Genomic DNA, 13,053 nt, shown 5'->3' with positions numbered 1-13,053 from the left:
AATAAATTCATATATGTGAACTTACTTTTCGTTGTAGTAACTTTGAGTGAAGATGAATATTGGTGGTGATTTTCTTTTTACAGTGTATATTTTTTAATTTTTCAACTATAATTTAGAGTTATACTTTACCATTTATTTATTTTTAATTTTTTAACTGTAATTTAAAGTTATACTTTGCAATTTACTTATAATTTACTTATTGTGATAGTTATATTGTTTTTCAACTATTCATAATGACATGGTTACATTATTTTTCTGGTTTATTTTTTAAATTGTTATATTTTATGAAAAAAAGGGGGGATTAAGATCTATTAATTGACTATCAACTATTTATATGAATGCTATTCGAATCAAGGAAATCAATAACAAAAAAAACCAGAGATATTTCATATACACAACAATAAATGGCGGACCATACATTTTATGAATTTCCCAAATTCCTTAATGAAAATATAAATATGTTCATTACAGTAGTAAATGTATCGCCTACACACACGGCGGAACTATATTCCCGGCCGACCCTAAAACTATTTGGAAACCTACGCGAATTGCTAACAAAACTCTGTTTCTCTTGCTAAACATTCTCAACAATTTTAAAAGATAAGCATATAAATATAAGTCTGGGTCTTGCTACAGTAAACCCTCGAGTATGCCAGGTAAACCCAATTCATTATTACACAAATGTCTAAATAAAAACAAGAGAGCAATTGTCGGGCCTCAGCCTCGGTCTCGAGGTAAAATACATGCTTAATACTTCATTGCAGAAGCGATAGGAAACCAGAGAGCAGATTCCAACCTGAAAGTGACCGAAGCATACAAGTAGTGAGGACTCGGTATACACCAATGAAATGGCAAATGAAACCGGTGTGCTGAAGGGGTTTACCTGCAAGACAAGCCTCTGGTTAGTAATCATTTAAAGGTGCAGAATGTGCCAAGAAAGCAAACCAAAGGAACACCTAAGTGTGAAACATTTACCTGTGCGTGGAGAGCTCTCCGTTAGCATCCCACCTATCTGATCGTAGAAGCCATGAATCCTTTGATTCAACATTATTGAACACAAAACATATAATATCTATTTGACTGGAATAATAATGGATTCACATCTATTACCTTTGATAATACTGTAATGAACCAAGTCGTCTCCCATGAAAGCCGAATACCGCCGAACTGTACCTGAGCGTGGGCGGCCACCAGTCAGCCATGAACTCAGTCAAGTAGCAGATATAGAAACCCTACCTAGGTAGCATGAAAAACATGGACTGAGTAAAGGTAAATGGAATGAAATACCTTGCATTAGCAGGCGAGCAGTGGTCGCCATGGCCCGCGGCATCAAGTGTTCCAGGCATGTAGAACAGTTCATAGGAGAAAACAGCTGCGGAGCAGCAAGAACCTCTAGCCTACTACCGAGAATGACTAGCCAACCGGCCCGATGGGGTGTCTCGTTAGTTGGATAAGCCCGATCCCTCTCACACCGTCGGATCGCTTTCTGCAGATCGACGGTCGAGAGCGAGACCACATGTAACCTGCCACCCTGTCACTCTGACAATTGCAGGCCGAAGGATGACACATGGTCTGGCCTTCAGATCAATTTAATAGGCATATCGTGAATTGGGATTCCCCCCTGGGAGATTAATGCAAGCGATAAGGGTTACAAGTAAATTGTCAGCCAACTATGTACATCATATTAATTAACTTAGTGTTTACTCAGATTAATGCAAGCGATACGGGTTACAAGTAAATTGTCAGCCAACTGTGTACATCGTATTAATTAACTGAGTGTTTACTCGTGTAATTCTGTATCGACTTGGTAAACAATTAAACTAACCTGGTTTCTATCAGTATCATATTTATTTTCCTGTTGTCCGAGTAAATTTTTTTTCTTATATATGTATGTAGTTGTTACACCGGCACGGGTGGAGAGATTCAGAACACCACGTTTTCGGACTTAGCCACTTCTATGTTGCATACGGGAAACGTTAATTCTATTTCCTGCACAGGTGCAGAGATTCGAACCAACTGTTGAAAATCTAGTCGAGGTCTTTAACACACAATGAGTTCTTCTATCGTTATCAGTTCTTAGATTGTGCACTGCTACTTATTAATGGGGTAGATGAATACAACATTCGCTTCTCTTCATAAATTAAGTCTTCATGACCATGTTCTAAATCATTCATGTCATTTGATAATATCTATTATAATAGTAAGTTTAGGTAAGTAAATGTCAAATTTGAAATGTAAAAAGTTCATTAATCATATAAACATGTATTCAGATAGGTAAAGAAGTTAGTATTAAAATTTTTGTTAATAATTTAGCCTATCAACATTATTCGTCTATTAATATCTTTCATTTATTAGATTTTATTAACTTAAATTTAATGATATAAACATGTATTTAATATTGAAATTTTTATAAATATTAATATAACCGGTAAACCATTTTGATTTATTAAATTTCGTTTATAATATTTTTGATTAATTGATTTTTTAGTGAAAATGTATTAAAGTAAGATCAATGCATGATAGATTGAGTTTGTGAAACACTAAATAATCCTATTTACCATAAATATTTGCAATATTTTTTTGAACATACGTCAGGTGTATAATACTTTTTTTTAAGCATACATCATATACTTAGTACGTTTGTTTTTTAATATACATGATATACTTAATACCTTTGAGCTAAATATTTGCGAGCATAGATTATGCATGTAAAACTTTTGATATGAATATTAGTAATATTTTTTTGAGCATACATAATGTATAGTGTGATGTTTCCAGAAATTGTAAATATTTATTTATTGTAGTAAGATAAAACATGATATTATTATTATTATTTAAAATTTATATATTTAAGATTTTAATTAAGTTATGCATGAAATAAGTGTTTGAGTCATCACAAATATTGTAACTCTCACAATTGAAGTAGTTAGGATAGGCAGTTAGCTTCTCTGATTATGAATTCTCCATGAAGAGATCGAAAGGTTGTTGTTACCTAAGATGAACTAAGGAGAAGGAAAAAGGAAAAATGAGAAGTTTCCACGCTGATATGTCAGATGGTTCAGGAGCTAAGTTTGGTTGAGACCAAATAGTTGCATTTGCTTAGACTAATAAGTCTTACAGAGAGAAAGCGTGTTTCAAGGTTGGGAGGAACTTGTCAACTTATAGTTGATTCTCATCTAGGAGGACAACAGTAGAAAATTTACAAAACAAGTTAAGTATCTAGAATTCTAAAACATGAAATATGCTCTCAAAGAACTGAACTCTCATTTCTGTTGAAAGTAGAGGATGGGTTATTACAAGTAGAATTTCTATCTAGAACTTTGAAAAACATAAAATATACAATCAAAACTAGAACTTTGATTTTCTGTTGAAAATAATGGAAGAGTTATTACCATAGAAAATCTAATGTCAAACTCTAGATTTCATTTGTTTAAATGTCAAACAGTAGGTATGTAATCTATTTTAAAAAAGAACACCGAGTAAAAGAAAATTGTAAGAGAATATGGATGATTCATTATGTATAAATCTTACGACATCAAAGATAGACAAGTAATGAACCCATGTAAAAAGAATACTGCTATGTAACCTTCTCACGAGGTAAAATAATTTTAGAAGAGAAATGGTATGAAAGCAAATAATACAGTTAGGGGAAATACCATTGTGAGGTTCACAACCCTCTATTCCCTTTAACTATGAAATTACAGGGAAAAGACGACAGACTAAAGTCTACGGTAAATTTAGCCTTAAGGCACCTTGATAAAGAAGGAAAATCAAAATACCATCACTTTCTGTGATAAGGTAAAATAATGATAACAATTCTACAAATACCATGCGTGAAGTTATCATAGAAAAACCCATAAACATCTTAGAGAGGTATATATGAAAATTGTTGCGATATATATTACATCATTATAATTAAAAGAAAAACACTTAGAGTAAATCTGTGATGAGGTTCAGATAAACCTAAAAACTCCAATAGCGAAACCATTATGAATACAGATTTAACTATGAAACATAAGTAAACTTGCGCCAATAAACCAAACATTAAGAAATTGGCCAACCAATTTAAATGACTTGGTCATATTCGAATAGGCAAGTCAATCATAATAAAACCCAAAACGAATTTATGTAGAAAAAAAAGCAGGGCAGTAAATTCGAAAAAACTCAAATCATTTCTTTATAAATGATAATTAAACTTAGAGGTTCTGAAAACCCAGAGTATAAAAATCCTCCAACCATGAAATATCAGTACTTAAATTACATCATGAAATGTCAACATTTGAATTACATTATGAATTTTCAAATAAGTCCAGCACCCTATTCGGGTATTAAAACCCAGAATTGTAAATCAACATAATGACAAAAATATAGGAGCAGAGCTGAGGAAAAACAACAGATAGTGCCATAGCTAACTAAACTTCACTCTGGAACACAAAATACATAGGCACTATTGACAAGAGCTTTAGACAGTTCTGTAACCGGTGAGATATGCTATTTAACCCATAAAAACTATGAACTCTGCAACCGCGGTTTGGCACAAGAAGGAAGGGATTTGATCTAGAGAGGTCGTCCGCCACTGCTACAAATCCTCGGTGGATGCAACAAACACATAAGGATACTATTAGAAAAGTAGAAGCTAGCAAAAGACTACAACACTAAAAGGAATGCTAAAATAAAAGAATGAATAGTACCTTTGAGGAAAAACCACATGTGAAACACTTGAAGAGGAACATCAAGTTTAGTTGACAGATTAAACACACAACCCATAACCACGAAGGTAAAGCATCTGTACAAGGAAGGTAAAGTCACGACTGAGCCAAGGAAGGGGTGAACCAGAGAGGAACCACAAAGTTGAGGACTGGAACCAAAGCAGAGTAACTCTACCAAATGGAGAAGGGAATGATGAGACCACCAGAATGTGCCTGAACAAGAGATTAAGGAAATCAACCTTGACCATCCGATGGAGAGAAGTGCGGAGGACCATCGATGGGGCACCCTTACCGATGAAATGTCAAAGAGCTGGCAAGCATTTCAAATTATCCAGGGGCACAATCCTACCATTCTTTGGGTTTGGTGATCTAATGTATTAAAAGTTAGATTGTGAATAATGGCCCATATCATATGTGTAGTGCATGCCCTATGTACGTTAATTACAAAATAAATGAAAACATATGAACCATATAAAGTGAATAATTAATCCATCTTGTAGTAACGAAACTCCAATATTTATTAATTAAAAGAAATATTTATAAGGCATTTTATGTGATGATATTTTTTTTTTTATTGTTACTATGAAGAGACATGAACTGTGGTGATAGAGTGCTGAGGTACAAAGTTGAGAACTCTGGAAATATATGATTAACAGTTTTTGTGATTTGCATAGAGAAAGAAAGAAAAGTAGCTAGCATGAGGAGGACTCGAAATACACCTCATAGATCCATGACAGGATTAGGAATCACATCTTTTCAAGAAGCCAATCTTGAGGTATGGGTGCAATTAGGGGAAGAACCACACAACACTAACACTGGAATCTTGGCAATTTTGTAAGAACTAAAGGATGAAATGGCCTGGTTGCAGGTAGATAATGAAAGTTTGATGCAGGAGCAGGGAAATATTAGTAAGAGTCCATCTGATAGACAAAATCAACAATAACTAATTCCCAGCCCAGAGCATAGGAACATGACTGGTGAGCAAGAATTTTGAATAGAATATTTAGGAACAGAAGGAGGTGAAGAAAATCAAGAAGAGAAATATGATAATGCATCAAAACACAAAACACAGAAAAGACAAAATATAGAATTGCAAGGAGAATTTCAGAAAATAAAACTGCTCCTCTTTGATGGTGAGCAGGAAGAGGCAACTAAAGCTTGACTTATTAATATGAATAATTACTTTCATCTGTATGAATATGAACATAACTTAAAAGCCCGCTTGGCCATTTTCCAGCTACAAGGAATGACTACCATGTGGTGGGAAGAAGTAAAGGCTATGCCTGGAGTGAGCGAGAAGAGCATAACCTGGGAAAATTTTCAAAGGTATTTTAAGGAAAAATACTAAACTAAAATATTTTATGATGAAAAGGAAAAAGAGTTTCACGATCTTTGATTGGGTTAGCTGACTATTGATGAGTTCATTACAAAATTTACGTCCTTACTTTGATATGTTCCTTACATACGGGAGGAAAAGGAAAAGGTTCAACAATTTATCAACAATTTTCAATTGTTCATGAAAGAGCATCCCAAATTCGATAACCCAAAGGCCATGGATTAAGTTATCCGAAAATCTCAGATATTCTATCAAAAAAACAAGCAAAATGGAGACATGGGGAAAAGATGGAATGATAAAAAGGGAATTAAGTTTCCTACTCGCATAAATGGAAATAAAGCCATAATCGATAAGGGACACCAGAAAGCACAAGTAAACAAAAATTTGAACATAAATCAATCTAGATTTAGACTTCCAAATGAGTCCAAAACCAATGAGTAGTTAGGTAGAACTGAAGTAGAAATATCAGCAAGGCCCCCAGTAAAGTGTTGGGGGTGTGGAGGACCTCATTACATAAAAAATTGTCCCAACTGCAAGGGAACTAATAAAATTGCACAGATTCAGGAAGCGTCAACTATAGGAGAAGTGGCTAGAAGCATTCCACAAATCATTGTTGTCCTTGAAGACCATCGGGCAGAATACCGCCAACCATGGTGGAATTTGAAGGTAGAATCTTCGACCAAACTATATTTATATTAATTGACCGAGGAGCTACTTTGAGTTATATTAGCCCTAAGATAGTAGAGAAATGTTTTTTGCAAGCTATTAAGTTTAAGAGTCCTTGGTTAGTACAACTAGCCACAGGGGCAAATAGAAGTGTGTTGGCCAAGGTCAACAACTGCCCCTTGAAAATAGTAGGTGAGTATCTTGTAGCAGACCTAAATGTATTTCCCCTAGGATCGTATGATGTCCTAATAGGCGTGGATTGGTTGGAAAAACATTGGACCCTTATTAATTGTAGAACCAAAAATATTAGCTATATGGATGAAAAGAGAAAGAGGCAAGAAATTCAAGGCATATTAAGGCCTCTAAAATTAAGACCAGTTACAGCCTCTCAGTTGGAAAAGTGTATCAGAAAAGGATGTTAGATTTATGTGATTCAGGTAGGATATGCTAATTCAAAAGAAAAATTTTCTTCTTTAGAAAGTATACCTATAATACATAATTTTATGGACGTGTTTCCTGAAGAAATTTCAGGACTTCCTCCAAAAAGAGATATAGAATTCACCATTGAGTTGATTCTGGGAGCTGCTCCAATATCCTGGGCTCCTTATCGCATGAGTATACCAAAGTTGACAAAAGTAAAAATGCAGTTACAAGAACTGTTTAATAAAAAATACATCCACCCAAGTGTATCACCTTGGGGAGCCCTGATGCTTTTCGTTAAAAGGAAACATTGAACCCTATGAATATGCATGGATTACTGCCAATTAAATAAACTGACCATTAAAACTAAATGCCCTTTACCTCGTATAGACGAGGTGTTTTATCTGGTGAGGGGTGCAACCGTGTTTTCAAAGATTGACCTTCGGTCGGGATACCATCAGATCAGAATTAAGGAAGAAGACATAGCTAAAACAACTTTTAGAACTCGTTATGGACATTACGAGTTTGTTGTGTTTCCCTTCAGGCTAACTAATGCTCCCACAACCTTCATGTGTCTCATGAACAATATATTCCATCAGTATTTGGATAAATTTGTGTTGATTTTTATCGATGATATATTAATTTATTCTCGGAATATAGAAGAACATAAAGAACATCTCAAGATAGTTTTGCAGACTCTCAGAGAACATCAACTGTATGCTAAATACAAAAAATGTGATTTCTTTAAAGAACAGATCTAGTATCTAGGACATATCATTACCAAGGATGGAATTGTTGTGGACCCGGAGAAGATAAAAACTATAATGGAGTGGCCAGTTCCAAAGGACATGGTGGATATAAGGTCATTCATGGGTCTAGCCGGATACTACAAGCAATTTGTCGAAGGATTTTCCAGGGTAGCATACCCCATTACCTCCCTGCAGAAGAAAGGAAAAACCTTTAAGTGGACTATGGAGTGTCAAAAGAGTTTTGATCAGCTTAAGCATTTACTAACCACTGCGCCTATTTTAAGCATTGCAGACCCAAATAAGGACTATGTGGTTTGTACAGATGCCAACAAGGAAGGTGTTGGTGGCGTACTAGTGTAGGAGGGCAGAGTGATTTTGTATGAGTCTAGTAAACTTAAGGAGCACGAGCAAAAATATTCATCCTATGACCTAGAGCTAACAACTCTCATTTATGCATTAAAGATGAGGCGAAATTACGCGATGGGTAAGAAATTTCTCTTAATGACTGATCATCATAACTTAACTAATTATTTTAAGTAGCCCACATTGAATGCTAGACAAGCTTGTTGGGTTGACTTTTTAAGTGGATTTCATTTTGAAGTCAAATACTTGAAAGGTAAGGATAACCGGGTCGGGGATGCCTTAAGTCAGTAGGTACACTACATTTACGAAGTCCCTTTTAGTGATATGTGAACTACCTTTAACAAGCCGATGAAAGGGGCAGCTGGACGTGATCCAAAATAGCAACTTTTATGGCAATAAGCTAAAATTCCAAACAACAATGAACAAAAGCTGGGATATGAGATAAATCATGAAGGTATGATGATTTATAAAGGGAGAATGTATCTGCCTAACTTGAAAAACATTTGACGCAGGAGGTTGGTGAAAACAAGGTGGTGGTCTTAAACTTAGACTATTGGTTACTTTATAACCAATTAGGTGCGTTCAAGCAGATTCTTTCATGGGCTTACTTTACACTAAGGGTCTCGCTTTCTTTTAAAAACGTCAGTCCCATGTTTGCTTTCCCTTTATAAACAACACTTCATTCTACGCCATTGATCTCCTCCTTGGCGGATCTAATGGTTAACACTCACCCCGATCAACAAAACACTTTGGGATCACTCTACACTGTTGATCTCATCTCTCCAAATCTAACGATCCTTACTCAACCCGATCAATAAAACAATCCGGTCTTCCTCCACTGTTGATCAAGGCGCGCTCAATCCAACGGTTCACAACAATATCTGGTGACCCACTTACACAGAGAATACCTGCCCGATAAAGCAATTTTCTCTCTCCACCTGAGTGCTACGTGTCGCTTGGTTAGTTGAATCAGGTGACTACTCTGAAATACCACTTACAGCCTTTCTTTCACCCGATAACCACCTTCGCTATTTAAAAGCCGCTTTTTGGATATAACCACGTGCATTAACTCAATACTTAAATAAAGTGTTGAACAAGTGTTTTAGTGATTAATCAAGGTTTTAACACTTAATGCCAATATTACCTGTTAACGCTAAATGATTGCGATTTATGAGAAAACACTGAGATTTCCATTTAAAAGGTGAAAATAGAAAAATACCCAGTTACGTTCAGAACGCAGATACACGGAGTTAGACGAGAGTCTTGACTAGAATAACACATAGTTGCACACTAAATCAATTGATTCAATATAATATCGGTTACAAAGTGTTGGCCCTCTCGGCTCAATTATAGCAATGTATTGACCTCTGTCTCAATCTCAAAACCCTATCTAACACTCAAACTCTCGCCTCTCACTCAATTCTCAATCATCTCAGCTAATACTTTCCCATTATATTTTTTTCCTCTTTCATGAGTCAAATCCTATTCTAACTGAACTAATAACTCGATCTCTATTTTAATCAATCTAACAATCAAATCTCTATTTCTAAGCTCTATTACACACCTATGCTAACAACTTATCCCTTAGTCTAAAATAAGACAATTTCCTAACTATTACAATAATGAAGTAATGTTCATCTTCAAGAGATCCAACCCTCTCTACTAAAACTGACTTTTGACCACTCAGGTCATGAAATTCAACTCATTTAGGCACAACATGTGAACCATCACATTGCTGGCTAAGTCCAGATGCTCCTGCATTAGACTGTCGAGGAAGAAAAAATCATCCCTCAGACTTTCAGGTTTTACTCCATAATTCTGTAACTTTATTGTTGTCAACCAACTAGCGTCCTACACTGGTTGTCCTTTGCATTTGACTAGATATTGAAAATAAACCTGTCCTTTGGTTATTTTAGATACTCTTTTCTCCAAAACAACTATCACATCTTTCTTAACTGTCTTTGGCATTTGTTCTTCCTAGTTCAAAGTTTGAACTTCATCTTCTGTAGTTTCCTCCCGTAGCTATGTCTCTGTCTCTTTGTATGGATACAAATTTGCAACATTGAAGATAGGTGATATTCTAGTCCCTTCTGGAAATTCAATTTTGATAAGCATTAGTTGAAAACTTTCTCACAATTCTACGTGGTCCTCTCTTTTTCATTTTTAGTTTAGTGTAAGTCTTAGCAGGAAATATTTCTTTTCTCATATACACCATCACTAAATCTCCCTCTTTGAATTCTTTCTCTCTTCTTTTCATATCAACTCTCTGTCTGTATTTACCACTGCTTTCCTGCAATCTTCCTTTGACATCTTCTTGTAGTCTCTGCATCTACTCTACAAAATCTTCAGCTTTTTCACTTCTTGTCTCCTATTTACCCAAATTTCTAAGCTCATACACACCTCTTCGATTCGTCCCAAAATCAATCTGTAATGGAATCATTCCATTACTTCGGTTTGGAGTGTCATTAGAAGCAAACTTAGCCTAAGCTAGTGCTAAATCCCAATGCTTAGGACTTTGATACACTAAACTTCTCAATATGTTCCCCAAGCTTCTGTTTACCACTGTAGTCTGCCCATCTGTTTGAGGATGGTACACTGAACTTAAACTGAGGTTAGCCCCTAGTTTCTTCCAAAGAGTTCTCTACAAATTCCCTACAAACTTTGTATATCTATCAAACACAATACTTACAGGCAAGCAATGTAATCTTACAAATTATGAAAAAAGAAATTAGCAATATGTGTTGCGTCACTAGTCTTCTTACATGCAATGGAATGTGCCATCTTGGAAAATCTATCTACCACAACATAAATAGAATCATTTCCCCTTTGAATTTTAGGTAACCCTAAAACAAAATCCATGCTAACTGCATCCCTTAGTTGGTCTGGTATTGGTAATGGCTAGCACAATCCTATATTCTAGCTTCTACCTATAGCATTCTGACATATCCTTCACTTCTTAACAAATATCTTAACATCAGTTTTCATCTTTGGCCAATAGTAAAAGAATTTACCTGAGCAAAGGTTTTGTCTTGTCAAAAGTGACCAAATAATCCTCCACTATGTTTATCATCTATTATGTTTTCCCTCATACAACATTGGGAATGCACAACTTGTTGCCTTTAAACAATAAAACTCCTTGGATAAGATAATATAACCACTCACTTTTTTTCTGAAGTATTGAATTTTGTGCTGTTGTATAAATATCTTTGAAATCTGCATCATATTTATACATTTCAACCATTTTTTCAAATCCTACAACACCAACTTTTAATTCTTTCATAATGAAATTTAAACTGCTTAAAGCATCAACAACTTTGTTCAACTTACCACTTGTGTGTCTTATCACAAAAGTAAAACTCTGCAAAAACTCTACCCAGTTGGCATGTTTCTGGTTCAATTTTGACTGATTGTTTATGAAGTGTAATGCATGATTGTCATAATACAATATAAACTCCTTTCGTAGCAAATAATGTTTCCATTTTTTTAAGGCTTGTACAATAGCATAAAATTCTTTATCATAAGAAGAATACTTCTGGATTTAAGACATTTGTGGGTTCTCCGGTAACTAAATTAGAAGAAGAATACTTCTTCTTAGCTTCATTTAATTTCTCACTGAAGTATGTTATTGGTCTCTGTTCCTGACTCAAAACTACTCCAATTGCAACTCCACTAGCATCTGTTTCAACTTGAAATACCTTTTCAAAATTAGGTAAAGCTAAAACTTATTTCTCTGTGATTTTCCTCTTCATCAACTTAAAATTCCTGTTTGCTGCTTCTATCCACTTAAATGGCTGAGTGGTCTCCTTGATTGTTTCAAGAATTGGTGCACAAATCTGATTGAAACCTCTGATAAAATTCCTATAAAAACTTGCAAGACCATGAAAACTTATTACCTCAAATATATTGCTTGGAATAGTCCAGTTCCAAATTGCTTTGACTTTCTCTCAATCCATTTTCAACCCTTCTTTAGAAACTACAAATCCCAAGTAAATTAATTCTTCTTTCATGAAACTACATTTCTTCATATTTATTGTTAGTTTCTCTTTCTGCAGAGTTCTTAAAACCAATTTAAGATGCTCTAGTTGTTCTTCTTTGCTTCTACTAAAAACTAGAATATCATCAAGATAAACAATAACAAACTTGCCTACATATTCCTTCAAGACTTCATTCATCCATATCATGAATGTGCTAGGTGCATTAGTGAGTCCAAAAGGCATCACTAACCACTCATAGAACCCACTGTTTGTTTTAAATGTAGTCTTCCATTCATGTCCTTCTCTAATTCTTATTTGATGATATCCACTCTTTAGATCTATTTTAGTAAAATACTTTGACCCACTCAAACAATCCATCAAATCATCCATGCATGGTAAAGGAAATCTATACCTGATAGTGATCTTGTTTATGGCTCTGGAATCTGTAAACATTCGCCATTCATCCCCTTTCTTTGGACTGAGTACTGTTGGTACAACACATGGACTAAGACTCTCTTTGATTAGTCCCTTATCCATCAGTTCTTGCACTTGTCTTCCAACTTCTGTACTCTCTTGAGGAGTTAGTCTGTAAGCTGCTTTGTTTGGAAAAATTGCTCCTGGTATTAGATCAATATGATGATTAATACTCCTGATTTGTGGCAATGCATTTGGAAACTCATCCACAATAATATCAACAAAATAATTCAACAGAGTTTTGATCTCTTCAAGTAAATAATCTAAGCTTTTGGAAGTCAAAATTACATTAGGTTTCCCTATTACAGTAAAATGCATTTCTTCACCTTTTCCAACCTCTTGCAACAGTTCCCTTCCACTCA

The 13,053-nt window shown here is 35.0% G+C and overlaps 1 long non-coding RNA gene across 5 annotated transcripts; it reads right to left on the bottom strand.

Annotated features, from left to right (window-relative positions):
* Positions 1 to 391: 391 nt before the first annotated feature.
* On the bottom strand, positions 392 to 1,443 carry LOC149138382 (uncharacterized). 5 transcript variants are annotated; one of them, XR_016264561.1, is made up of 4 exons: positions 1,288 to 1,443; positions 1,111 to 1,173; positions 976 to 1,008; positions 392 to 796 (listed from the first exon to the last, which is right to left on the bottom strand). It is a non-coding gene; the product is annotated as an uncharacterized LOC149138382 (long non-coding RNA). The 5 variants fall into 5 exon arrangements; XR_016264562.1 differs by having other exon boundaries at positions 976 to 1,012; positions 1,288 to 1,355; XR_016264560.1 differs by having other exon boundaries at positions 392 to 883; positions 1,288 to 1,301.
* Between the last annotated feature and the right edge of the window lie 11,610 nt (positions 1,444 to 13,053).

This window comes from Pinus tabuliformis, chromosome X (genome assembly GCF_031772625.1).
Source record: "Pinus tabuliformis cultivar Carrire ecotype Pingquan chromosome X, CPIR1, whole genome shotgun sequence".
Lineage (NCBI taxonomy): Eukaryota > Viridiplantae > Streptophyta > Pinopsida > Pinales > Pinaceae > Pinus > Pinus tabuliformis.
The sequence above is the reverse complement of the archived record's forward strand: the minus strand, read 5'-3'. Positions and strand labels throughout refer to the sequence as shown.